Genomic DNA, 26,305 nt, shown 5'->3' with positions numbered 1-26,305 from the left:
ACATCCCAACGGTATTCAAATTTTTCAAAATTCTCAAATGCTATTGTAACTAGACTGGAGGAGAAGGGAAAGGGGAAGAAAGGTGTCTCCCCCATAGATTGGCTCTCCGAGGATGTAAGGTAAATGGTGTAATTATTAATAGTTTCCCACAGATGGCTCCCCAAGTACAGAGGTGACGACAGTGCTGAGTACAAATACTGGATTAGTCCCATGACCAATAATTTTATTATACTATAAGCCGGTATTACACAATACATCGAAGCAAAAACCTTAATCCACCTCCCATGGATGATAAGTAGCAGCACAGGGACTACATACAGCAAGTGAGGTGATAAACAGAACTTTAAAAACAAGCGCCACAACTCTTAAGAACACATAAATCAACATTGTGACCAGTGACTATTAGACCAATATAATGAATGCTTGTAACAAATTTAACAAGCTCTGGTTAGGTTTGTTGTTATCTCAACCCTTCAGGCCCCACGTTGGGTGCCAAAATGGACTGTTGTGGTTTAACCCCAGCTAGCAAGTAAGCACCATGCAGCCGCTCACTCACTTCCCCCCCACCCAGTGGGATGGGGAAGAGAATCGGGGTGGGGGGGAAGTAAAACTCGTGGGTTGAGATAAGAACAGTTTAGTAGGACAGAAAGAAAGAAACTAATAATAATAATAAAAATTTGACAATAATAATAATAAAAGGATTGGAATATACAAAACAAGTGATGCACAATGCAATTGCTCACCACCTGCTGACTGATGCTCAGTTAGTTCCTGAGAAGTGATCCCCCCCAGGCCAACTCCCCCCAGTTTATATACTAGATGTAATGTCCCATGGTATGGAATATCCTGTTGGCCAGTTTGGGTCAGCTGTCCTGTCTGTGTCCCCTCCCCACTTCTTGTGCCCTTCCAGCTTTTTTGCTGGCTGGGCATGAGAAGCTGAAAAATCCTTGACTTAGCATAAACACTACTTAGCAACAACTGAAAACATCAGTGTGTTATCAACATTCTTCTCATGCTGAACCCAAAACATAACACTATACCAGCTACTAGAAAGAAAATTAACCCTATCCCAGCTGAAACCAGGACAGGAACACAGAAATATTTACCATTAGTGATAGAAATAGAATGAGATTCCCAAGAGCAGCATTTTTCTGTTTCCTGTGATCTGATCTGCAACCTCTTTCATTTCGTACTTCTCTTTCATTTTTCCTCGAAGTTGGAGAGTCTTGTATACAACTGACCATATAGCCTTATGAATAGCCTCTGATTCATTTCCAGAGCCCATCGTTCGTGTAAGCTGAATGAAGATTGGGCCCCGGGGGTGGGAGGGGAATATTACACAATTATGGAATCCGAAGTCTGTGTTAGAGTTCTTGAGCACAAGGGACATTTATTAACTTTTGATTGACTTTGCAAATGTGATCTTTAGCTGGGGTGTGTGGGATTTTCTGGTGGAAGTCTAGAAAGCTTTGAGTTGATACACAGAAAAAGTAATGTTTGAGTATTTGTTGATATCAAGTTTTTGGTCTTGAGTGTTCTGTTTTAGATGGCTTTTAAAAAGTCAGGTCTTCAACATCAGTTTTAGTTATATGAATTTTAACATATGGAAATACATTTAATATATCTTTTTAATCATTGCCTTGTAAACCAGCTGTCACAGTGCAGTAAGTAAAATTTGTAATCTTGATTTCTGCATCATAAAAAGGAATTGGAGTGAGATCAAAAAGGGACTTCATTGTGATACTGCTGTTGAACAGGTCAGCCCCTGAGTGTCAATCACAAGTTTGAGATGTGCGAGCATGCAAAATGGAACTCACGACTCATGTGGTACTGAGCAAAGGATCCATATTGGTTAGTGAATAGAAAACATTGAAGATATATTTACCTCCTGAAAGAGTTTAAATCAATTTATTTGATAATCATATTCTCTCTTTCAGGCTTTTTCCCTGTTCTAATTAATTTTCTTTGCACTGTGACGTAGTATTCCTTCAACAAGGGGAGAAGGGAGTGCTCACTACCCCATAAAATCTTAGAGCCAATCAAAGACTCTAATGGATAGTGATAAATGCATGTTTGAACCTCCTGCTACTGAGGAGGATGTTAGTATCTGGGTGTGTGATATCCTGAGCAAGTGCCCTTCTTCTATCCTGCTGAGATTTTGAGTGAAGGGATGGAGGCGGTGGCTAGTACGCAGTACAAAGTACTCAGTTTTGTGTGTTAGGCATGTTCAAGGCATGTGTGTATGACTGGACTTTCCTACTCTGAGGATCTTGCCCAGGCTTAGGTGTAAAACAGACGTTGAGCTGCTTAGTTCTGCAAAAATAGTGGCAGTTCTGGCATACACTGAAGCAAACCTGTAGGTGAACTTTCCTTGTGATAATTTAGGTGACTAATGGCTTAGAGAGTTGTAGGGACACACTGTACACTCTAAGGTCACTATTATAAAAGATTATTTAGAGTAGTAGCAATTCCCTCTGGTTCTGTCTAGCATGATGTAAAGTTTAGTCGTGTTATTTACAGAAATAGGTCATTTATTTTTACCATGGAAAATATCACTAAAATATTTTAGGAATTGAAGTAAAAATGGTATAGTTTAAAAAAACTGTTTTGTCTGTAATTCTCTCAATATCATTACACAAACGATCCATCATAATACTGCAAGGTAAACATTTTCAGTTTTCACATTACACTGTAATCTTGGCTTACAACCTGGAGGAAGAATAATGAAAGCTACTTATTTTATTTAGTGACATGTTAATTATATTGAATTGGTAGACTTCAGGAATTCTCTCTTTTTCTGTAAATGTTTGTGTTTATTTCTGACAAATCCTTTTTTCTAGGCTCAGAGTAGACATATGATGTCATGGGATTAAGCAAATTTTTAATCACATCTTGATAAATAATTAGCCAATGAAGTCTTATAAAAAGCTCTGTAGATGGACTTCTGAGGATTCAACATAACTAGTTAAGTCCTGGCAATTTGAAGTTATTGCATGCTCAGTTACAGTGAATGTTCAGTTGTATATATGTGGCCTGTGGCAATTGCACATAACTTGATTTAATTTAACCCTGTTTCATTGCTGGCTAAGGAAGGTTGAATTAGTTTGTGTTTTTCATGGGCTAAGTGTATATGCACAATTATTGAAAGTCAGCTGATGCACAGTAACTTGAGAGTCTGGGCTAATCAACTTGCCCAAATGTGGCTTAGACTCCGTGTAACCCTATGCGAATTTTGGGAGAGAAGGATATTTGTCTGAATCAATCAAAACTGTTGAAGGTCTCCTACCTGCACCTAATTACTGATACAGGTGTAAATTTGAGCAAATGTTTTGGGAAGGACAGTAAAAATGGATGTAATATCTCATTGTAAAATACACTAATTTTGAAATCCTGTTAGAATATATCACAAAGCTTGTTATAGATATATGCAGATAACTTTTAAGTAACAACAACAAAACCTCATCTGTTTTATGATCATGAAGCTTACATGCTTATGCTGTTTTGTAATGAAAACTGAAGAAAAATTAGAAGATAGATGTAGTTTAGTTTTAAAAGTGACCCTATAGAAATAGTATCAGTTATAAAAGATGCTAAATTTGCTGTACAGAACTTAGAGGTTTTATTAGTAAAATGACATTCACCTTGATAGAAAGAATTCAGTTTAATGTGCATGGTTATGACAAATAAATATTCTGTAAACCAAGTTGCATACAGGTTCATTAGTGGAGTTATGTGTCAAATAATGCTTTAAAATTATACTTCTGCAAATGCATTGCCTTCAGTGGGTTTACATAGGTATAATTACTTGAAACTGATATGTATCAACATATTTGTTTCCTGAAATAAGTTAGAATTTCAGTTGGACTTTAAATAGGCTAGTCCCTAAATCTTAGGGTATTCAAATATAGTAAAATATTTATTCACTGAACTCAATGATTATAAATTGGTGCACACAAGACTATTTAAGAAGCATTTTTGTTTTGTTTTTTTTTTAAATAATATATAATAATTTTGTAGATTAGATTTACTCTGTTAAGACCAACAGTAGCTTTAATGATTCTATCATAGTTAGCATTTTTCTTGTGGTTGATTATGACAAAACCCAAATTATTGTTAAGCATTTTATGAATCTTTGTGAGTTAAAGATGTTTGTATTTTTTTGGGGTAGAGTGGGTTGTGGCCTGGAATGCTAATTGCTAATATGCAGTGGTAGGCTCCCACTTGTGATTTCTTTGCAATAACTTTCTGAATTCTGAACATAGTTTAATAAATTCAATGCTCATGTAGCTTACTAACATACTCATCAGCAGTATGTTAATTAGCTTCAGATAATGAGAGAATTTTTATAATCACCTGTGTAAAAGGCTTATATATATGATTGGATAATAACCCAGATACTTTTCCACTGAAAAGGACAGAGTCATGTTTGAAAACTTGCCTTAAAACTTTTAGAAATAAGAAACACCTACTTGACAGCAAATGTCTTAGAAGATCTAGAAAAGTATGTTTGCTGTGAGTAAACATTAGGAATAATTAGCAGTGGGGGGAGCTCAAGTTGTTTGTAATATGAACCTGGAAAACACAAATGTAAATGAATATTGGATAATGTGAAATAGCAGTTTAGTACTATACAGAATACTACTGTCAGTATAAATTTGTGTCTCGGATATAAATGTTATCATGTATGCCAAAGCATGCAGAAAGTCATGTCAAATATGTGGACTGGGAAGGCCACTTGTGGTTCTGCAAGCTTTAATTTATGGTCTCCCATGGCAAATGTTAAAGAGAGAAAAAAGGTTTATGAATCCGAGATGTGTCCCTGGATCATGTCCTGTGAGTTTAATGTCAAGAGTTTAATTTTTTTTTTTTGAGGAGGTAAACAGCCTGTTGTCACAGGAACAGATCTTTTCCTTGTTGCTACTTCTTAGCTTCTCTCCTCTCAGTTGTATGTTTTATCACAGAGGATGGTGGCAAGTTAGATATTACACTACTGGAAAACAGGACAGGAACTCAGTAGTTTGAAAGCCTGGGTGAATAGCTAGCAAAAGATAGTGTCCCTAACCATATAGGTGCCTCAGTGTCAAATGAAAAGAAGACAGGGAACTGAGAACTAGCTACTCCTTATTGCTACTTGAGTGTATACGTCAGTCTTGATGCAAGTTTAAGGTAGTTGAGGCCTGATCCATTTTGGCTGCTTCTGGTCTCTGTTTAAATAGCACGTGAATGAAACTAGAAGGGTACCATGCTTCATTTTTAATGCTTCTGTATTGCCAGAATATTCCTATAAAGATGTGTAGTCTCTGGGTCTCCTTTGTGCTAAAGTAATCTCCAATTTGGAAAAAAAGCAAATTGATTCTATTCCTTCTACAATAGCAAAGCTGTAGAGAACTGAGAATCTTCTCCAAAATGAGCCTGTGACTTGTGAAATAATGTTTCACACTGGAAAGATTGAGCTACCTCTCTAAAAGGTGGGTGTATATCACCTGCATCCCAGGGAAGACTGCCAAGATCAGCTTTAGTTTTCCCTTGCAGGTACTGCCCTACATATATATAGCAGTGCTGTGCTTCACATCTTTCTTTGTACATACTCATTTTCATTTGTCAGCGAATGATGGTAGGCAAACAGCTATAACTATTTTTCTCATAACAGGATGACCTGAAATACATAACACTTAGGATATTTTTAAATGTTTAATTTTTAAGTAATTAAAAGATATAGTGATGATAATTGCATTTCAGTGGGGGTTTTATGGGGTTTTTTTCAACATACATAAAACTGACACTTCAAATATAACTTATCTGCATTTTAAAATCCATCCTCATTGCATACTTCATTGCAAATTGTTGCAGTTGAACAAATTAGGAAAATAAAGTGCTCAGCATGCAATTGTGTAAATTCTATTAAAACTAAAAAATTAAGCATGACTAATCTAGTCTTCAGTTTATTTATTGATTTGATTTATCTGCATGGTCAATTGTGGCTGTTCATGTGTCTAGCATATGGGCCACAGTCCACCTTTGCCTTGGCAACAGCCAGGACAATAGTGCTGTTTGAATTCTGTAGTAGAAAGCTTTGTATTAAAGCCTCAGAGAAATGGAGGGCTATAATTAGCCCTCTCTTCCACAGTAGTGAGTTTTAGATCCTTAAGAAAAGAAGATGGTAGTCATTTGGAGTGAAGTGCCTGGAGAATAAAGTACATAGAGGATAAGCAGAACATCTGTAGGTTGGATACAGGCAGAGATGGAAGGATTCAGTGTGGATTGTCGGTGTGATCCTGTGAGGACTGATCTAACTTCATGGAACAGTTCTTGGACCTTCTTCATATGCCCATAACATAGTCAGCTTGGCAGTTCAGTCAGTAACTTGGAACTGTGTCCCAGCCCTAAGACTTGCTTCTCTTTTATTTTAGCATATCAGTTTAGAATTTAGAGATGTATTTATAGGATGCATGTGGATTTTTATTTAATCAATAAAATGATATCTGCAACTCATACAAATAAAGAAAATTCACAAATGGGAAAATGCAATTTTTGCTGTTTCAGTCATTAATTGATGGCCAACTTTCTCATATTGGAAGGTGTGACTTACTCTTGTAAATCATGAAAAAATATTTGTCATATATTAATGAATAGTGAAGTAGTAGTAGTGCATTTATCCTCTCTGAGATTTTACCAGTCACTCCTTTGAAAAAGTAATTTTAAGAGTGCTTTTTTCTTTTACTATGTAGGTTTTTTGCCATATTTTTTGTCAACCTCATTATCTCCTTGCTTTTGTAAGTGAGAGCTTGTATATGTGATATAATTTGAATATGCTTTTTGGAAAGACCACATTCCAACTTCAGTAACTCAAGTTACTAAACCAAAATAAGCCGCTCTTACACTGAGACTTAGATTTTTGCATTTCATTGATGTTATTTTTAATATTCTACTTGAAAAAGGATAAACTACTTTTTTTTAATTAGTAAAGGCTTACTCATCTCTCCCCCTTCCTACCCTCCCCCCAATTTTGAAATTGGCTGTTTAATCACTAACTCTCATAAGGCAGTGAAGAAGCCCCATCATGAAAGACCTCGGGGGGGGGGGGGGGAATTCTTGTCCTGTTTTACTTTGGAGCATTGACAGAAGAGGTTGGTTGGGTGGAGTATGAATGTGGCTGTCTTTCTCTGGTTTGTGTGTTATAACAGATTAACAAATGAGAGCTTTGCAAGTGTGTGATTTGAACAAGATGAAGGGCTTTAGTCCCTTTCTCACCTTGCAAAATATGAACAGATATGTTTCAGCTTGGGTGAGTTGGGTAAGTTTGTGGGAAAAAACTTGATTTCTGAGGGTTTTCTGAGGAGGAATGTTTGTTGATTTGCAATAATTTCATTGTTTTACAGTATTGTAGTGTTTGATTAAAAATACTTATAAATTATTTAGGAATACTGACTTTCAAAGCGTGTTACTAAAATAGGTCCTGGGAAATGTTTTGGCTGATTGGAAGATGTTGACAACTTACAAATGTTAGTGTAATAGAACACATAGCTCTGCATGGATCTTTTTGTTTCAATATACCTCTTATTTCCTTGGCTTTTGGGGAAGTATGGATTAGCATATATGAATATGTTGTCTTGTTTGCTTACTTGTATTTAGTTTTAGCAATAATGTGAACTAGTGTGAACCTTCTCTCTGTATGGTATGTTGTACAATTTTCAATGATATTCTACTCCAAAGGAAAATAAAAACAATGTGTGGTATCTCTGATCAAATTTCTAGAAAAGTTACGTCAGTAAAAATATTTAGATTGACATTTGAAAACAACATAGTGATATTTGTGGAAGAAAATAAAATCAAAGTGTGCTAAACCTTAAATTAGAATGTAACTGTTTTGTTTTAGAAATATTTTAATGGTATAAAATAGAAACACCTTAGTTCTGTTATTTTAAAATAAAATCTGTTTAAATGGAAGCATTTTCTATGTCCACTTTGACAGTGAAACTTTCTAATTTAAAAATTTCTCATTCAGTTTAATGGACAGCTATCTGGGGGCAAGGATCCACATAAATCCTTTCTCTCTAGCCATTAATGGTGAAAGAAGTGGAATTTTCACCAGTGTTTCTTCCTTGTACTTTATTTGTAGGGGCCTTATATGCTGTAATGTAATCTGAATAATGTTCTTAAACTTCTGGCTATCAAATGATTTTTCTTTTGTACATATATAAGATAGTAGCTGTTAGATCTCTTGCAGATCCTGCATGTGCTTCTTGCTTTTCCTGTTATTTTCTGGATCCTACCACAGTCCACTTCAGAGAGCTTTAGACAGCTTTGATCTCATGGATTATTTTAAATTTTGCTAAATAAGCAGGTATACTAAGAAGATACAGGAGATGGCTAGGACTTTTGGAGGAAGTTCAGTTGTCTTGGTACTAATGTGGATTTTTTGGATGTTCCTTTAGCAAACAAAACTTCTCTTTTTACCAGATGTGAATTTAGAAAATGCAAGACACAGAGGGTTAAGATGCCTATAGTTCAGTTTCTCACCTCTCATCCATAACCCTACCTACTGTGCTTTTTTTGTCAGGTTCGTATGATAGGACAATGGTCACATGGTTGTACAGCTTCCTGTCTTCAAGACTGCTACATCTAAATTTCCTTAAGCTTAAAAAAATACTACACATGCAGTGATTAAATCAAGGCCAGCTAGGGAAATTATAGTAGCCAACAAAGTATAGTTTTATAGCTGAATTTTCTAATTTCTTGTATTATAAAATTGGCAGTTTAGTTATACAAGTTTGATAGTGTAGTACTTGGAGAGCATAAAACCCATTAATATAAGCTTTTGTGGATAATGTGTGTGTGTCGTGGTTTAACCCCAGCCAGCAACTAAACACCACACAGCCACTCCCTCCCCCCCCCCCCCCCCCCATGCGATGGGGGGAGAATTGAAAGGTAAAAGTGAGAAAGAAACTTGTGAGTTGAGATAAAAACAGTTTAATAATTAAGAAGAAATAATAATTTTTTAAAAATTGTGAGTAAAAAACTGAGAGGAAAATAAAACCCAAGAAAGACAAGTGATGCAAATGAAAACAATTGCTTACCACCAACCAACTGATGAACAGCCCATCCCTGAGCAGCAGCCCCCCCTGCCAGCCTAGTTTTATTACTGAGCATGATGTCATATAGTCTGGAATATCCCTTGGGTCAGTTGGGGTCAGCTGTCCCAGCTGTGTCCCCTCCTGACTTTTTGTGCACCTCCAACCTACTTGCTGGTGGGGTGGGGTGGGAAGCAGAAAAGGCCTTGACTCTGTGTAAGCACTGCTCAGCAATAATGAAAACATCCCTGTATTATCAACACTGTTTCCAGCACAAATCCAAAACATAGCCTCATACTAGCTACTATGAAGAAATTTAACTCTTTCCCAGCCAAAACCAGCACAGTGACAATGTAAAGTTAAGTTGGTATCTTGTTTTCAGAGTATAGGGGCTTATTAGGAGTGACCATGCTTAGTCAAGTGCACACCTTATCCTAAATTATTGAACAGTTTAGTTTGTTTACCTGAACAGTAATGCTTTTTCCACAATAGGTAGAGTAGGAGTTTTGAAAGTTATTAAAATTGTATAAATCTAGTTTATTCAAAGCTTTTGAATTGTAATGAGAAATAGTTGATATACAGGGCCATGATCTTCTGACTCTCTAGAACTGGAAAAGTAAGGAAAAATACTTTTATTTAAAATTGATTAATAAAACCTCTCTATCAAGTTTTGTTTACTTTTTGTGGTAAGAACCCTCCTTAACACTGCAGTTTAATTTATATCTGTGAAAAGGACAGTCTTTAAAAAGTAGTTTAAAAAAATCTGTGATAGTGTTGCTGCATGCAATCATTACATATTGATTGAAGAGTCCATTCTGGATTATATTTCTCCCTTCCCTTGTTTTGTGTTTGAGGTGGAAAATGTAGGGTTTTATGTTTGTTTTAAATCATGTTACCAAATAGGTTGTCATATGCAAGAGTTTAACTGAGAAAAACACTCATGGAATCTGAAATCCTCCAATGATTTTCTAGTTTTACAAGGTTTCTTCTCTTAAACCTCATTTTGATATTGCTTGTCCAGCCATGCCTGTAACTACAGCTTTAATTTGCCTAAACTAACATGGTTGTTAATTTAGGTACTGTTACAGGGGAGGTGTTACTGGCTAGAAATTTTCTTGATGGACTTGATAGCATTAATCCTGCTTGTGTTATATGAGTGTGTCTATATATAATACAAAAAAACCTGACAAATGCATAATTTGAACAACAATTTGAGTACCAGCCAAAAAAAAAAAAACCCAACTGGCAGGCAGTCGAGTTGTGACTAAGAAAAAAATGTCCCTTTTGATTCCTAAAAAATAGTCTTTCAGAATATTTGATTGTTTTAGTATGATGACAGTTGCCTTTCGGTCTGTTTTCTGAAACTGTGGAGGAGGTGTCCTGGTGTGTTGGAAATTACCTTTTTTTTTTTTCTTCCCTCCACTCTTTTGAGGATTTGTCCATCCGACTGAATGCATTAAACCGCTGAGATAGTACAAGACCAGACCTTAATATTAACAGTAATCACATAACTCTTCTCTGTACTTCGTTACCTGTGCAGTATAATTTCTTAGCTTTTTAAGTTCCTGGCTAGAAGAGCAGGTGGCTAAAACATGGTAAGATGATGTAGAAGGTGGTTGTATTATAAAAGAAAAAAAACCTAAAGACTTGCAACTTTTAAAGTTTCCAGCACCTTATCAGCAGAGAGCATTTCTGCACCCTTTATCTAGTCAGGTATCATACACAGCTTGTGCCTTATGACTCTTGAAATTGGATGACTGAGATTAAATTGTAAAGAAATGCCTTTTCCACCTACTGGTCGAGAGATCTCAGTCACGTTGTGGCAGAAATCCTGACAATAGGATAGCAATTTTTTTTAAGTTAACCAAGAGTTAACTTAAAAAAAACCAAACAAACAACACCAGCGAATTGCAGTACACTGTTTTTGGAAAATGGCATACATATTGATATTTTTAAAAAACCACTTTCTTACAGTCTGTTGGTTAAGCTTTGCCTTAACCATATATTTTGAATTTAACTTTGAATTTGCCATTTGCTTAGTAGGTCTCACTGAATTTCTATGTAAGGTTATACAAAGTATACTTTGATCTCCAGAACTGTCAGCGGTACTTGATCTAGGCGGTTTCAAAGATTCTCTCAGTTTCTACAACCAAAGATGGACTTATAATGCTTGCTCATAATTTCTCAGAAGCATCAGGTGCTGGAGTATGCAGGCTGAATCTGGTAAAAGTGAGGGAAATCTTTCTTAGCTGACCTAGGCAATGAAATTGCTTTTCAGAGGTATTAAAACCACAAACAAGTATTATAAGAATTAACTGGAAAAAAAAAAAATTAATGAAAAGCTTTTGGGTAAGAAGGGTGTTTTCTTCTGTGTTGTGCATTACCTAACATGTGGAATCTATTCTTAATTGAACTCTGTTGCTAGTGGAGCTGTATCTGACTGTGAGTAGTATAACAACTGACACAGCCTATGATTAAATCATTTGCTGGACTAATGCAGTTTCACAAAGCAGTCATAATTCTGAAACTGTGCCATATGTGCCTGGATAGGTTTGAGGTATCTTTGGTCCTACTCAAGCAAAAGCCTCCATTTCTTCTTACTGCTCATGCCGACTGAAAGATTAGTATTGTTTTGAATATGTTATGCTACAAACAGCAATGCAGAAAATATAAGCAACTGCAGGTATTAATCTTTAATTTAAAAAGTTACTTAACAGGCAGGTCCTGTTTTGCTCTGTTATGTTCGTAACATTTTTAAGTATTTGGTACAGTCTTTTTTGTTACGTGACCTACGTTGAATGAATGTAAGAAGATGAGAATTATGCATTCTATAAATTTATTGTTGTAGCTCTATCTGTGCTTGTCAGTCTTGTGCTGAAGTGCTTTTGCTATTCAGAACGTGAGCCTATTTTGAGCGGCAACTGCTAGTGATGTTTAATTAATTATATGGTAATTTTTAGTTTAATGGTGTGGACAGGCTGCTGTCTTTCAAGTTAGGGTATGATCACTCAATTTGGATTGCTGTCATTTGTTAAAAGTGGGATCACTTAGCAATTTAGGTGGAGTGGCAAACCTAGGAATAAATTATTTACTTAGAATAGCTCATTCTTACCTCTGACACTAGTGTGGCTTATGGCTTTGACAATTTTAGACAGAATATGAGGAAAATTCTGTTAAGAAAAAAAAAGTACAAATGTAAACAGACAACCAACCCTAAACCTTGATACATTAAATTTAGCTTTATGAATGTATTATATTAATTCTTTGGCATATTTCCCTGGCTTTTCCTGTCATTGTTATGTTTAAATTTGCAGGTTTTTTTTTTTTTCTCTTTTATTATCCTGATTGAGATGGTGATGTCATTTCTTCTAAGGCTTCCCCTTACTGGCTTAGGAGAACCTTGCTTTAAGAGTTGTTTCCAATATTTTGCTGTTATTAAATGTACTTTGAATTTTTAACACCACAACATTTTCATGTGCAATGTTTTTCTTTACTATTTTTTCTTTCCTAAACTAAGAATCAGAGAAGGTTTTTTCATATTTTAATATTGCAACTTTCAGATTGCATATGTTGTGTTCAGAATTATCCCTTTGTAATCGAGGGGAAGAAAAGCAACAAAACCAAACCATATCAGAAGTTATGGAATTTGAAAATGCTTGTTCTTAATAAATTTGATCATATGTTTAATTTTGTGATGGTAATTTCCAAAAAGATGGAAAGGAGAGAGAGGTTTAAGGATGCTGTCATTGTACAAGCCATATTCCTTGTTTGCAGAATTCAGGCATAAGAATTTTTGCTAAAAACTGGAAGGAACTACCTGCAGTTTATAATGGACAAGTGTCTCCCTGTCCACCACATCTTCTATTGATCAAATATCTTTACCTACTACCTTCTAAAACCCAGGCAACTTTCTGCTCCTTGACAGGCCAGTGAACAAGTCTGCAAGACCCATAAATATTTCTGAGAAATACTGCTACTCAAACCTGGGCCTCTTCATAAAAGTACTACTTATTTTCTAGTATTTATTAGTGCTGTTATTCGTGAATCATAAATCATCTTGGGTCATTAAGCTTTTTGAAGAGGATTACCTGACAGTGTTGGAGGCATTGCCAAAGTTTTCCTGAAGTTTCACCCAGAAGCTGTTACTGCTTTGAAGGCATGTATGCATAATTTGGAGTTGAAGGTCAGGCTGTCCACTGAATAGAATTCAAGTTAGAGAAGAGCTTACCCTTAATATCTGAAATAGGAACCTGTACAAAATGAGTCATTTTTAGTGGACAGTGAGGATTAAATTTGAAGTATGCTATATATTCATGAGTGCTGTCTACACAATGTTACATAATGGGTGTCCTTATTTCAGCTGGGATAGGGTTAATTTTCTTTCTAGTAGCTAGTATAGTGTTATGTTTTGGGTTCAGTATGAGAAGAATGTTGATAACACACTGATGTTTTCAGTTGTTGCTAAGTAGTGTTTATGCTAAGTCAAGGATTTTTCAGCTTCTCATGCCCAGCCAGCAAGAAGGCTGGAGGGGCACTAGAAGTTGGGAGGGGACACAGCCAGGGCAGCTGACCCAAAGTGGCCAACAGGGTATTCCATACCATGTGATGTCCTGTCTAGTATATAAACTGGGGGGGAGTTGGCCTGGGGGGTGGATCGCTGCTCGGGAACTAACTGGGCATTGGTCAGCAAGTAGTGAGCAATTGCATTGTGCATCACTTGTTTTGTATATTCCAATCCTTTTATTATTATTACTGTCATTTTATTATTATCATTATTAGTTTTTTCTGTCCTGTTAAACTGTTCTTATCTCAACACATGAGTTTTACCTTTTTTTAATTATTATTATTTTTTATTATTTTTTTCTCTCCCAGATTCTCTTCCCCATCCCACTGGGTGGGGGGGAAGTGAGTGAGCGGCTGCGTGGTGCTTAGTTGCTGGCTGGGGTTAAACCACAACAATGGGTTAACTATCTACATATATACAGATGTTTTAGAGTTCAGCTGTGAGTTGTTTTCAGTCAGTCTATTCAGTAGACCAAAACTTCCATTGAAGTTGGCATTTGTTGGGTTTGTTGGCAAGTAAAACATCAGCTGGAGTTTGAGTCTGTTAGTTTGGTTTTCCAGAGACCACCATGGGTAATTCTTGTACGGTATAAAAATAGAAATAGTAGTAACTTCGTTAAGTCTTAGATGTCTTTTCTTTACAGTAGTACCAGTGAAAACGGCCAGAGCTTGCCAGTGTTATGCTGCTGTATTGCAGAAGGTATAAGGTAAGGTTTCATGGATTCTGCAGAACAGCATGTTAGAAATTCTTCAATGACCTAAATCAATTTGAATAGTGGATGTTATAGTGATTGTATGTATTTATTTTGATGTGGATATAGTATATGGTGTTATTTTAAATCCAGCTTATTTTACATTGTTCTTGCATGTGATTTTTTACATACTGATGCTTGTCATTATATAATTATCCTGCTAGAGGTACAGGTAACCCTAGGATTGGGCTAGAATAGCTGAAGACTTTTGTCTGGTGCGTGGGACCAGTAGGGTGTTTAACAGTGGACTGAACATTTGGATGTGAGTGTTTGAAGTGACCAATTTCCCTGTGTAGACCAACTCTTGATAAGATAGTAGCAACACGTGAAACAAAAAAATAATCTACTTTAGATCATCAGATAGTCTCTGTAGTACTTGGAGATGAGAGGCCTTTCATTAGACAGTCATTTTCATCATTGATGATCAAGTTCCCATGACCTTTCTCTGTCTCCCCCCCCCCCCCCCTTTTTTTTTTTTTTTTTGTAGCTTTTTGCTCATATATATTAGGGGTCAGGTACACATCTCAAGTTTAAATTATTACCATATAATATTTAAGAATTTGGAAATATTGGCAGACTGGACGGAAGAATTCAGCACATCTGTGCTCTCAAAGATTACATCACTTTCTCACCACTGTTTCTATTAATACTTATATTGAGTACACTACAGTGTTGCTCTACTGTCCTGAGGGAGAAAAGGAGCAGGATTAATCCTAGTTTTTCTTGGTGTTTCAGTAGTAATAGTTTGGGGTTTTTTTTGGTTGGTTTTTTTTTTTTTTTTTTGGTTGGTTGGTTTGTTTTTTGGTTTGGTTGGTTTTTTTTTGTTTTGTTTTGTTTTATGAAGCAGTGGGGACAGTGTGGAAGGAAACCTGGCTAATGAGTAAAACTGAGAGAATAGGAAAGCAGTAAGACATAGAATACTTGAATTTGAGGAAAGATTTTTGCAAAACAGTATTTTTGAAGAGTTGCCAGTAGCAACAGTAGTAGGAAAGGAGGCATATTTGGTTTTGCTCTAGCGGTTGAAAATGCACAGGAGGAGGCAAAGGGAGATAAACGATTAGTGCTTTTCTCCCATTTCTCAGTCCAACTCTTAATTGCATTAGAAATTTAAAATAAAGATTTCTTCTTGAGTACTACCTTTCAGGATAAGATTAGGTCATCTCATTCTTACCCTCTTATTTGTTTACTATATTGTCCTTTCTCATTGAAATGAATAACGAATCAGAGAGTGTTGTGAGAGCAGTAGCTTTCAGTGGCAGTAAGCCACTGAAACAGTTCAGCTGTTACATGGAACTTTATCCTGTGCTTTATGTCAGCACCTTTAGTGCTATTACTTTCACTCAGCATCTCTGATTCTCAGGTTGTCCTGTACTTATTGTTTTTTATATTAATTTCTGTTAATTTATGTTTGGAGGAGTTGTGGACTCCCTCAAGGGCAAGAGAGGCCTTGCAGAGAGATCTGGATAGACTAGAGAGCTGGGCAATCACCAACCATGTGAAATTTAACAAGAACAAGTGCCGAATTCTTCACCTGGGATGGCGTAATCCTGGTTATACATACGAATTGGGGGGCGGGAGGCTGGAGAGCAGCCCCGTAAAAAGAGGTCTGGGGGGTTGGGTTGATGGCAAGTTGAATATAAGTCAGCAGTGTACCCTGGCAGCCAAAAGGGCCAACCGTGTCCTGGGGTGCATCAGGCACAGCATAGCTAGCTGGTCGAGGGAGGTGATTGTCCCACTCTGCACTGCACTGGTGCAGCCCCACCTCAAGTACTGTGTGTAGTTTTGGGTGCCTCAATATAAGAAGGACAACGAACTATTAGAGTGTGTCCAGAGGAGGGTGACCAAGATGGTGAAAGGCCTCGAGGGCAAGACTTATGAGGAGCTGCTGAGGTCACTTGGTTTGTTCAGCTTGGAGAAAAGAAGGCTGAGGGGTGACCTCATCACAGTCTACAACTTCCTCAAGGGGGGCAGCAGAGGGGGAGGTGCTGATCTCCTCTCTCTGGTGACCAGCAATAGGACACGAGGAAATGGAATGAAGCTGTGTCAGGGGAAGTTCAGATTGGACATGAGGAAAAGGTTCTTCACTGAGAGGGTGGTCGGTCACTGGAACAGGCTCCCCAGGGAAGTGGTCACGGCGCCAAGCCTGTCAGAGTTCAAGGAGCGTCTGGACAATGCTCTTAGTCACATGATTTAGTTTTAGTTAGTCCTGTGGGGAGCAGGGAGTTGGACTTTGATCCTTATGGGTCCCTTCCAACTCAAGATATTCCATGATATTTTGATAAAATTACCATGCTAATGCAAAAGTAAATGAAATGGAAAGCTTCCTGATGTATAAAGCAGATGTTTTATAGGGCTAAACTTACACTGTCAGAGTATGATAGCATAATGTTTTTGTATATTGACAGAGGCATTTTTACACTTTTACTATATATCAGTTGCAAAGCTGCAGGAAGTCACATGCAGTTACCATATGTCGTGGTTTAAGCCCAGCTGGCAACAAAGCACCACAAGGCCACTTGCTCACTCCTTTCCTTCCCCAGTGGGGTGAGGAGGAGAAAATATAAAGAAAAGCTCGTGGGTTGAGACAAGGACAGGGAGGGATCACCTACTAATTATGGTCACAGGCAAAAACCAGACTCAACTTGGGGGAAAAAACAAAATCAATTTAATTTACTACCAATCAAATCAAAACAAGGTGTATTGGTTTTGTTTGGCAAGGTTTTGGTAGCGGGGGCGGTTTACAGGGGTGGCTTCTGTAAGAAACTGCTGGAAGCTTCCCCTGTGTTCGAGAGAGAGCGAGCCCATATTAGCTGGCTCTGAGACGGACCCGCCGCCGGCCAAGGCCGAGCCAATCAGTGATAGTGGTAACGCCTCTGTGATAACATTTTTAAGAAGGAAAAAAAGTTGGGACGGAGAGAAACTGCCGCCGGAGTGAGGAGTGAGAACATGTAAGAGAAACAAGCCTGCGGACACCAAGGTCAGTGAAGAAGGAGGGGGAGGAGATGCTCCAGGCGCCGGAGCGAAGATTCCCCTGCAGCCCGTGGTGAAGACCCTGGTGAGGCAGGCTGTCCCCCTGCAGTCCAGGGAGGTCCACGGTGGAGCAGATCTCCACCTGTAGCCCGTGGAGGACCCCACGCCGGAGCAGGTGGGTTCCCGAGGGAGGCTGTGACCCCGCGGGAACCCCGCGCTGGAGCAGGTTCCTGGCAGGACCTGCGGATCTGTGGAGAGAGGAGCCCACGGAGCAGGTTTTCTGGCAGGACTTGTGACCCCGTGGGGGACCCGCGCTGGAGCAGTGTGCTCCTGAAGGACTGCACACCGTGGAATGGACCCATGCTGGAGCAGTTCGTGAAGAACTGCAGCCCGTGGGAATGGCCCACGTTGGAGGAGTTCGTGGAGGACTGTCTCCCGTGGGTGGGACCCCACGCTGGAGCAGGGGAAGAGTGTGATCAGCCCTCGTCCTGAGGAGGTGAAGCGGCAGAAAATAACGTGTGATGACCATAAACCCCATCCCTGTCCCCCTGTGCCGCTGGGGGGGCTTGGTGGTGAAATCCGGGAGGGTAGTTGTGCCCGGGAAGAACGGAGGGGTGGTGGGAAGGTGTTCTGAGATTTCATTTTACTTCTCATTACCTTGCTCTGGTTGATTTTGTAATAAATTGAGTATGTTTTGCAAATTGAGTCTGTTTTGCCCGTGACGGTAATAGTGAATGATCTCTCCTGTCCTTATCTCGACCCGCGAGCCTTTTGTTATATTTTCTCTCCCCTATCCAGCTGAGGATGGGGGAGTGATAGAACGGCTTTGGTGGGCACCTGGTGTTCAGCCAGGGTTAACCCATCACACAAGGATAATGGGAAGTAAAACCAAATCTTAAAACACCTTCTTCCCACCCCTCCGTTCTTCCCAGGCACAACTTTACTCCTGATTTTCTCTACCTCCTCCCCCCAAGTGGTGCAGGGGGACGGGGGATAGGGGTTGTGGTCAGTTTGTCACACATTGTCTCTGCCGCTCCTTCTACCTCAGGGAGGACTCCTCACTCTTCCCCTGCTCCAGCATGGGGTCCCTCCCACAGGAGACAGTTCTCCATGAACTTCTCCGGCATGGGTCCTTCCCACAGGCTGCAGTTCTTCACAAGCTGGTCCAGCGTGGGTCCTTTCCGTGGGCTACAGTCCTTCAGGCTCAGGCTGCTCCAGCACAGGCTTTCCCATGGAGTCACGGCCATCTTTGGGGGCATCCAACTGCTCTGGCGTGGGGTCCTCTATGGGCTGCAGGTGGGCATCTGCCCCACTGTTCACCTCTATGGGCTGCAGGGGGACAGCCTGCCGTCTTGCCATGAACTGCAGGGGCATCACCTCCTCTGGTGCACCTCCTCCCCCTCCTCCTTCATTGACCATGGTGTCTGCAGAGGGGTTTCTCTCACATTCCACTCCCCTCCTCTGCTGCAGGTTTTCCTTCTTAAATATGTTATCCCAGAGGCACTGCCACCGTCGCTGATGGGCTTGGCCTTGGCCAGAGGTGGGTCCAACTTGGAGCCAGGGAAGCTTCTAGCAGCTTCTCACAGGAGCCACCCCTGCAGCCCCCTCCCCCACTACCAAAACCCGTCACACAAATCCAAAATACCATAGCTCAGCTGATGCACAGTAGCCTGAAGAGCAGCCCTAAGCTAGAATACTGACAATATATGGATAGACAAAATCTTGATGACCACAGTTGTTGTACTGAACTAAATTAAAACTCATTCAGCAGTTCATCAGGAAAATAATAAGTCGTTCCTGAAATAAGCAGTTTTAAAAAATGGTGAGAGAGTAGCTCATTACCTCTGCTGTGTAACTGCCTTCTAAACTAAAAGCTGCAATAACCTTTCAGTCTCAGGAAAGATGGGGTAATTTGTGGGTATATGAAGTGGGGAAATACAGTTATGTTTACAAGTTTATATAAATAGGGTATATAAGTTGTACCTTGTGTATGACAATCAACAAGTGTTCCATGCTTTTCAAGGAGAATATTGTTCACAAGAGATTTCATGGTGGAGAATGCAAAGGACTTGTGGTGACCAGGAAATGTATTTTGTATACAGAAGACAAAACAAGGCCTTTGGCTGTTAGTGTGAAAGGGGCTAATGGTAGAGGGAGCTGGCCTTGTTGACAGCATGGAGGAGGTGAAATGGACCATGTTGTGAGACAGTGTGTAAGTGATGTGTAACATCAAGTGGGGAAAAACCCATGCAAAGTCTTGTAGCTGTAACATAGTGGTGTAGAAATGGAAGCTGGTTGAAGGGACAAGATGAAAAGGTGGACTCAAAATGCCTAGAAGACAGTTCTAACAATGAAGTATGCTGTAGCCTGTGAGGACAGTCTGAAACCAGAATGTAAATGACGTGATCAGTTAAAAAAAAAAAAAAGATGCTGACAAACTGGAGGGAGTGTAACAGAGGGCCACTAAGATGGTTAGGGAGCTGGAACATGAAATGTAGAAGAATCTGAGGTAGCTGGGTTTGTTTATCCTGGTGAAGAGAAAGCTAAGAGGGCTTGAAATGCTGCCTTTAGCTAATGAGTGTTTATATAGACAGTGAAGGCAAGCTCCTCTGAGGTGCACAACAAAAGAGGCAACAGCTGCTGTTGCAGTAAGGAAAATACTGATTGGATTTAAGGGGAAAAAAATTCACAATGAATCTCCATCCTTGGAGATATTCAGAACTTGACTGGGAAGGCCCTTAGAAACCTGATGTAACTTTGAAGTTGCTCCTACTTTGAGCAGAGGGTTGGTCCAGAGGTCCCTCTAAGCCTAAATAGATCTAAGATTTGGTGGTAATTTCTGTTTAGAATCATTATCTATACTTGTGTAGCAACAGGAGTTATTGAGGGAAAGCAGTGTTAAAATACTGGACCAGTTGAATCTTACTTGGATGACATATTGAATGTAATCCAAGCATGAACATAAAGTTTCATTTAAGCACAATACTTGGCAGTTATTCTCCTGTCTAAGATAAGTTATATGGTAGCTCTCATGGATTTGATGAAATTAAATATTTCAGTTAGATTAAGATGCTTATTTAAAAGGTAGCTTTTAAAATTTCTGTATTTAACTTACTGCATTTGCATATCCAGTTTCTGAAATTCTGTGTTTAAATGATGAAAGAAAGAGTGGGAATAGTTGTACTGAAGTATCTTGCGCAGTGGTGTTTTCTACAGGGTGTTACTCAAAGCAATCATAATTACAAGTTCAGTTGCTACAGAAGATTTTTATTCTTTGTCTCCTGTTCCTATGGATGGACTTTTTTGTATAGATAGAGGCTGTTGTATAGCTTTAACTCAGTGTTCTTTCACAGTTGTGATATTTAAAGAATATAATTTGATCTTTTCTAAAGAACATATTTTATTCTCTTAACTACTGAAAAGTTATATGTTGGTATAGGATCTCATTTTGTAGGTAAGTGCAAGAAGGAATGCACTTTTATTGTAAAGCAGTGTTAAATGTTAGAAGATTGTTAATATTAAATACAAGTTCTGAAGATGGGTTGTTCAGCCTGGAGAGGAGAAGACTCCAGGGAGACCTTATAGTGGTCTTTGAGTACCTAAAGGGGGCCTACAAGAAAGCTGGAGAGGGACTTTTTACAAGGGCATTAGATTAGATGTCAGGAAGAAACTCTTTACTGTGAGGGTGTGTCCTAGTTTCAGCTGGGATAGAGTTAACTGTCTTCCTAGTAGCTGGTATAGTGTTATGTCTTGGATTTAGTATGAGAAGAATGTTGATAACACACTGATGTTTTCAGTTGTTGCTAAGTAGTGTTTAGACTAAAGTCAAGGATTTTCAGCTTCTCGCTGGCTGGGCATGAGAAGGCTGGAGGGGCACGAGAAGTTGGCACAGGACACAGCCAGGGCACCTGACCCAAAGTGGCCAACGGGGTATTCCATACCATGTGATGTCCCATTTAGTATAGGAACTGGGAAGTGGGGGCGGGGAATTGCCGCTCGGGGACTAGCTGGGTGTTGGTTGGCGGGTGGTGAGCAATTGCCCTGCGCATCATTTGTACATTCCAATCCTTTTATTACTACTGTTGTCATTTTATTAGTGTTATCATTATCATTATTAGTTTCTTCTTTTCTGTCCTATTAAAACATTCTTATCTCAACCCACAGGTTTTGATTCTTTTTCCTGATTTTCTCCCCCATCCCACTGGGTGAGGGGGGAGTGAGTGAGCGGCTGCATGGTGCTTAGTTGCTGGCTGGGGTTAAACCACGACAGTCCATTTTGATGCCCAACGTGGGGCACGAAGGGTTGAGATAACGACAAACCTGACCAGAACTCGTTAAAACAAATTTGTTATAAGCATTCATTATATTGGTCTAATAGTCGCTGGTCTTTTTGTTGATTTATGTGTTCATAGAGTTGTTGCTCTGGTTTTTAAAGCTGTGTTATGTATCACCTCGCTTGCTGTATGTAGTCCCTCTTCTGCTGCTTATCATCCGTGGGAGGTGGATTAAGGTTTTCACTTTGATGTACTGTATAACACTGGTTTATGGTATGATAAAGTCATCGGCTGTGGGATTAATCCAGTATTTGCACTCAGCATTGTCACCTTTATACTGCGGGAGCCATCTGTGGGACACTATTAATAATTACACCCTTTACCTTTCCTCCATGGAAAACCAGTCTATGGGTGGGGTACCTTTCTTCCCCTCTCCTTTCTCCTTCAGTCCAGTTACAATGGTGTTTGAGAATTTTGAAAAATTTGAATACTCTTGGGATGTTGGGACCAGCACGGTCCTAGCCCTGCTGCTAGGAATTAGCATGCTTCTGAATGTGGTTCAGCTCTTGTTTAAGGTTAAACAGCTATTTAAGAAGATCACCCAGAGGTCTGCCCCAAGGCTGGATAATTATGAGTGGCAGGGTGTGTGGGGTAGTATGGGCAAGTACCTAGAAAAGTGGGCACCTCCAATGTTTTGGAAATTCACCCCTGAACAAGTGCAGAATCTGGAAGAACTAGTAAAATATTTGGAAAAGGTATGCTGTCACCCCGGCAGCTCCAGAGAGATACAAATCACTGCAACGTGCTGGGGCCTGGCCCGTGCCTATCGAGCCCTGTTCGACACCACTCAGTACCCTAAAGGGGAAGAGAATGTCTCTGGACCTAACAACAAAACAATGAGCACTGCTGTCACCCAAACCTCGGCAATGGGCGCTGCGGACCCTCCAGCCTCGGTGACGAGCACTGTGGCCACCCAGACCTTGGTGACAGGCACCGTGATCCCTCCAGCCCCAGCAACGAGAACTGTGGCTACCCAAACCTCAGCAACAGGCACTGCAGCCCCTCCAGCCCCAGCAACGAGCACAGCAGCTACCCAAACCTCGGCGACAGACACTGCGGTTATCCAAAACCCGGCGAGCGATACTGCAACTGAACCAGCGGACCAACCTGCACCAGTATCAGTTGCCCCCGTACAGAAAAAGAAATATACAAAAAAATCAGTTCGCTTAGTGAAGGATGAAGGTGAACCAGGGTCATCATGGGAACAGGAGGAAGAGGCAGAACCAGAGGTAATAACCCGGTCCCTATCCTTGAGTGAGCTGTGGGATATGCAAAAAGATTTTGGCCGCCGTATAGGTGAGCATATTATCACCTGGCTCCTCTGATGCTGGGACAATGGGGCTAATAGCTTGGAATTAGAAGGTAGGGAAGCCAAGCAGCTGGGATCGCTTGCCAGGGAAGGTGGCATTGACAAGGCAATTGGAAAAGGGACACAAGCCCTCAGTCTCTGGAGGTGACTCCTGTCAAGTGTGAAGGAAAGGCACCCCTTTAAGGAAGATGTTATATGTCAATCAAGCAAGTTGACCACCATGGAGAGAGATATCCAGTACCTGAGGGAATTAGCACTGCTAGAGATAATTTATTATGACCCAGAAAATGCACAGTTACCCAAAGACCCAGACAAAATCCAACTCACACGACCCACGTGGCGGAAGTTTGTACGGAATGCACCATCGTCCTATGTCAACTCACTGGCAATAATGACCTGGAAAGACAAAGAGGCACCGAAGGTGGATGAAGTGGCTCGCCAACTCCGTCAATAGGAAGAAAATCTCTCCTCCTCCCTACAAGCCTGCATTTCGGCTGTGGAGAAGCTGTCCCAGGATGTCCAACAAATCAAAGAGGATATGTCCTACTCCCCACCTGTAAGGACCAAAGTCTCAGCTATTAGGAGCGAGCGTTCCTCTGCCCAAGAGAGAGAATATAGAAGGTACACATCGCAAGGTGCCCTGTGGTTTTACCTATGTGATCATGGAGAGGATATGAGGAAATGGGTTGGAAAACCTACCTCGGTCCTAAATGCACCGGTACATGAGCTGCGAGGAAAAACCACCACAAAAGGGCATTCTACCAGGAAAAATGCTGCTCCAGTTTCCAAACAGAGTAGAAGGGCTGATCTAATTTTTGATCCTCTTGAAGGGAATTCTGAGCCAATTTTACAAAAAGTGAATACTGGAGACTCTGACCAGAATTAGAGGGGCCCTGCCTCCAGCCAGGTAGAGGAAAGGGATAACCGGGTCTATTGGACTGTGTGCATTCGATGGCCTGGCATGTCAGACCCACAGGAGTATAAGGCTCTAGTAGACACTGGTGCACAGTGCACTTTAATGCCATCAAGTTATAAGGGGGCAGAACCCATTTGTATTTCTGGTGTGACAGGGGGATCCCAAGAGTTAACTGTATTGGAAGCTGAAGTAAGCCTAACTGGGAATGAGTGGCAGAAACACCCCATTGTGACTGGCCCAGAGGCTCTGTGTATCCTTGGCATAGACTATCTCAGGAGAGGGTATTTTAAGGACCCGAAGGGGTATCGATGGGCTTTTGGTATAGCTGCCTTGGAGACGGAGGGAATTAAACAGCTGTCTACCCTGCCTGGTCTTTCTCAAGCCCTTCGATTGTGGGGTTGCTGAGGACTGAAGAACAACAGGTGCCAGTTGTTACCACGACAGTGCACCAGCGGCAATATCGCACCAACCGAGACTCCCTGATTCCCATCCACAAGTTGATTCGCCAACTGGAGAGCCAAGGAATGATCAGCAAGACTCGCTCACCCTTTAATAGTCCCATATGGCCAGTGCGGAAATCTAATGGGGAGTGGAGACTAACAGTTGACTATCGCGGCCTGAATGAAGTCATGCCACCGCTGAGTGCTGCCGTTCCAGATATGCTAGAAATTCAATACGAACTGGAGTCAAAGGCAGCCAAGTGGTATGCCACAATTGACATTGCTAATGCGTTTTTCTCAATCCCTCTGGCAGCAGAGTGTCGTCCACAATTTGCCTTTACTTGGAGGGGTGTCCAGTACACCTGGAATTGATTGCCCCAGGGGTGGAAACAGCCCCACCATTTGCCATGGACTAATCCAGACTGGACTGGAAAAAGGTGAAGCTCTGGAACACCTGCAATATATTGATGACATTATCGTATGGGGCAACACAGCAGAAGAAGTTTTTGAGAAAGGGAAGAATATAATCCAAATCCTTCTGAAAAGCCGGTTTTGCTATAAAAGAAAGTAAGGTCAAGGGATCTGCACAGGAGATCCAGTTTTTAGGAATAAAATGGCAAGATGGACGTCATCAGATCCCAATGGATGTGATTAATAAAATAGCAGCTATGTCTGCACTTACTAATAAATGGACACACAGGCCTTCTTAGGTGTTGTGGTGTTTTGGAGAATGCATATTCCAAATTACAGTTTGATTGTAAGCCCTCTCTATCAAGTGATATGGAAGAAGAATGATTTTAAATGGGGCCCTGAGCAACAACAAGCCTTTGAACAAATTAAGTAGGAGATTGTTCATGCAGTAGCCCTTGGACCAGTCCGGGCAGGAAAAGGTGGTAAAAATGTGCTCTATGCTGCAGCTGGAGAGAATGGCCCTACCTGGAATCTCTGGCAGAAAGCACCTGGGGAGACCCGAGGCCACCCCTAGGGTTTTGGAGTCGGGGATACAGAGGATCCGAGTCTTGCTATACTCCAACTGAAAAAGAGATATTGGCAGCATATGAAGGAGTTCGAGCTTCCTCAGAAGTGGTTGGTACTGAAACACAGCTCCTCTTAGCACCCCGACTGCCAGTGCTGGGCTGGATGTTCAAAGGGAGGGTCCCCTTTACACATCATGCAACTGATGCCACGTGGAGTAAGTGGATTGCACTACCATACAATGGGCTCGCATAGGAAACCCCAGTCGCCCAGGAATTTTGGAAGTGATCATGGACTGGCCAGAAGGCAAAGATTTTGGAATGTCGCCAGAGGAGGAGGTGGCACATGCTGAAGAGCCCCCGCTGTATAATAAACTGTCAGAAAATGAGAGGCAATATGCCCTGTTCACTGATGGGTCCTGTCGCATTGTGGGAAAGCATCGGAGGTGGAAGGCTGCTGTATGGAGTCCTTTTGCTCAAAGGCCTGGGGCACTTGGTGGGTGATGGGAAATGATGGGGAAGTCCTATGTGTGCCTCAAAGGGATTTGATTTTAGGTGAGAATAGCCAGAATTAAACTGTATATTAGTTGCTATATAACCCTGCTGCTGTATGTTATCATTACTGTAATTGTTATAGGCTATATCCATAGTACTTATAGTAAGAATCACTTAGATCAAGCAAGAAAGAACTGTGATAAAACTGAGCAAAGCGCAGTAGTGATGGAACCAGAACTGACTCCAGCATGCAACAATCCAACGGTGCACACCATCCTCCTGCAGCGTCAGAAGTCATCCGCTCGTCACACCGCACTGAAGCCCAGTTCTCCTCTACTGAATGAAAGGACTTTGCACCATTCCTCCTGCCCAGAAAGACTGGTATGACAGATGGATCCCAGAGTCGGGAACTAAATGAACTCAACAAACATTTAATGAACATAACTCATAAACTAAAGGAATGATATCTCTGTGTGTGTAT

The 26,305-nt window shown here is 40.5% G+C and overlaps 1 protein-coding gene across 6 annotated transcripts in view; it reads left to right on the top strand.

The window, feature by feature from the left end:
- The window catches only part of LOC126035234 (nipped-B-like protein), a 180,055-nt gene that overhangs the window by 15,904 nt on the left and 137,846 nt on the right, over nucleotides 1–26,305 (top strand). The window contains exon 2 of one of the 6 annotated variants that reach the window (XM_049793480.1): nucleotides 14,279–14,341. The exons of the other annotated variants lie outside the window; for them this stretch is intronic. The gene's annotated coding sequence lies outside the window, so the exon portion shown is untranslated. The remainder of the gene's footprint in view (nucleotides 1–14,278; nucleotides 14,342–26,305) is intronic. 6 annotated transcript variants of the gene reach the window in all.

This window comes from Accipiter gentilis, chromosome W (assembly GCF_929443795.1).
Source record: "Accipiter gentilis chromosome W, bAccGen1.1, whole genome shotgun sequence".
NCBI lineage: Eukaryota > Metazoa > Chordata > Aves > Accipitriformes > Accipitridae > Astur > Astur gentilis.
Note: the sequence above shows the minus strand (reverse complement) of the source record. Positions and strands in the feature narration are given on the sequence as shown.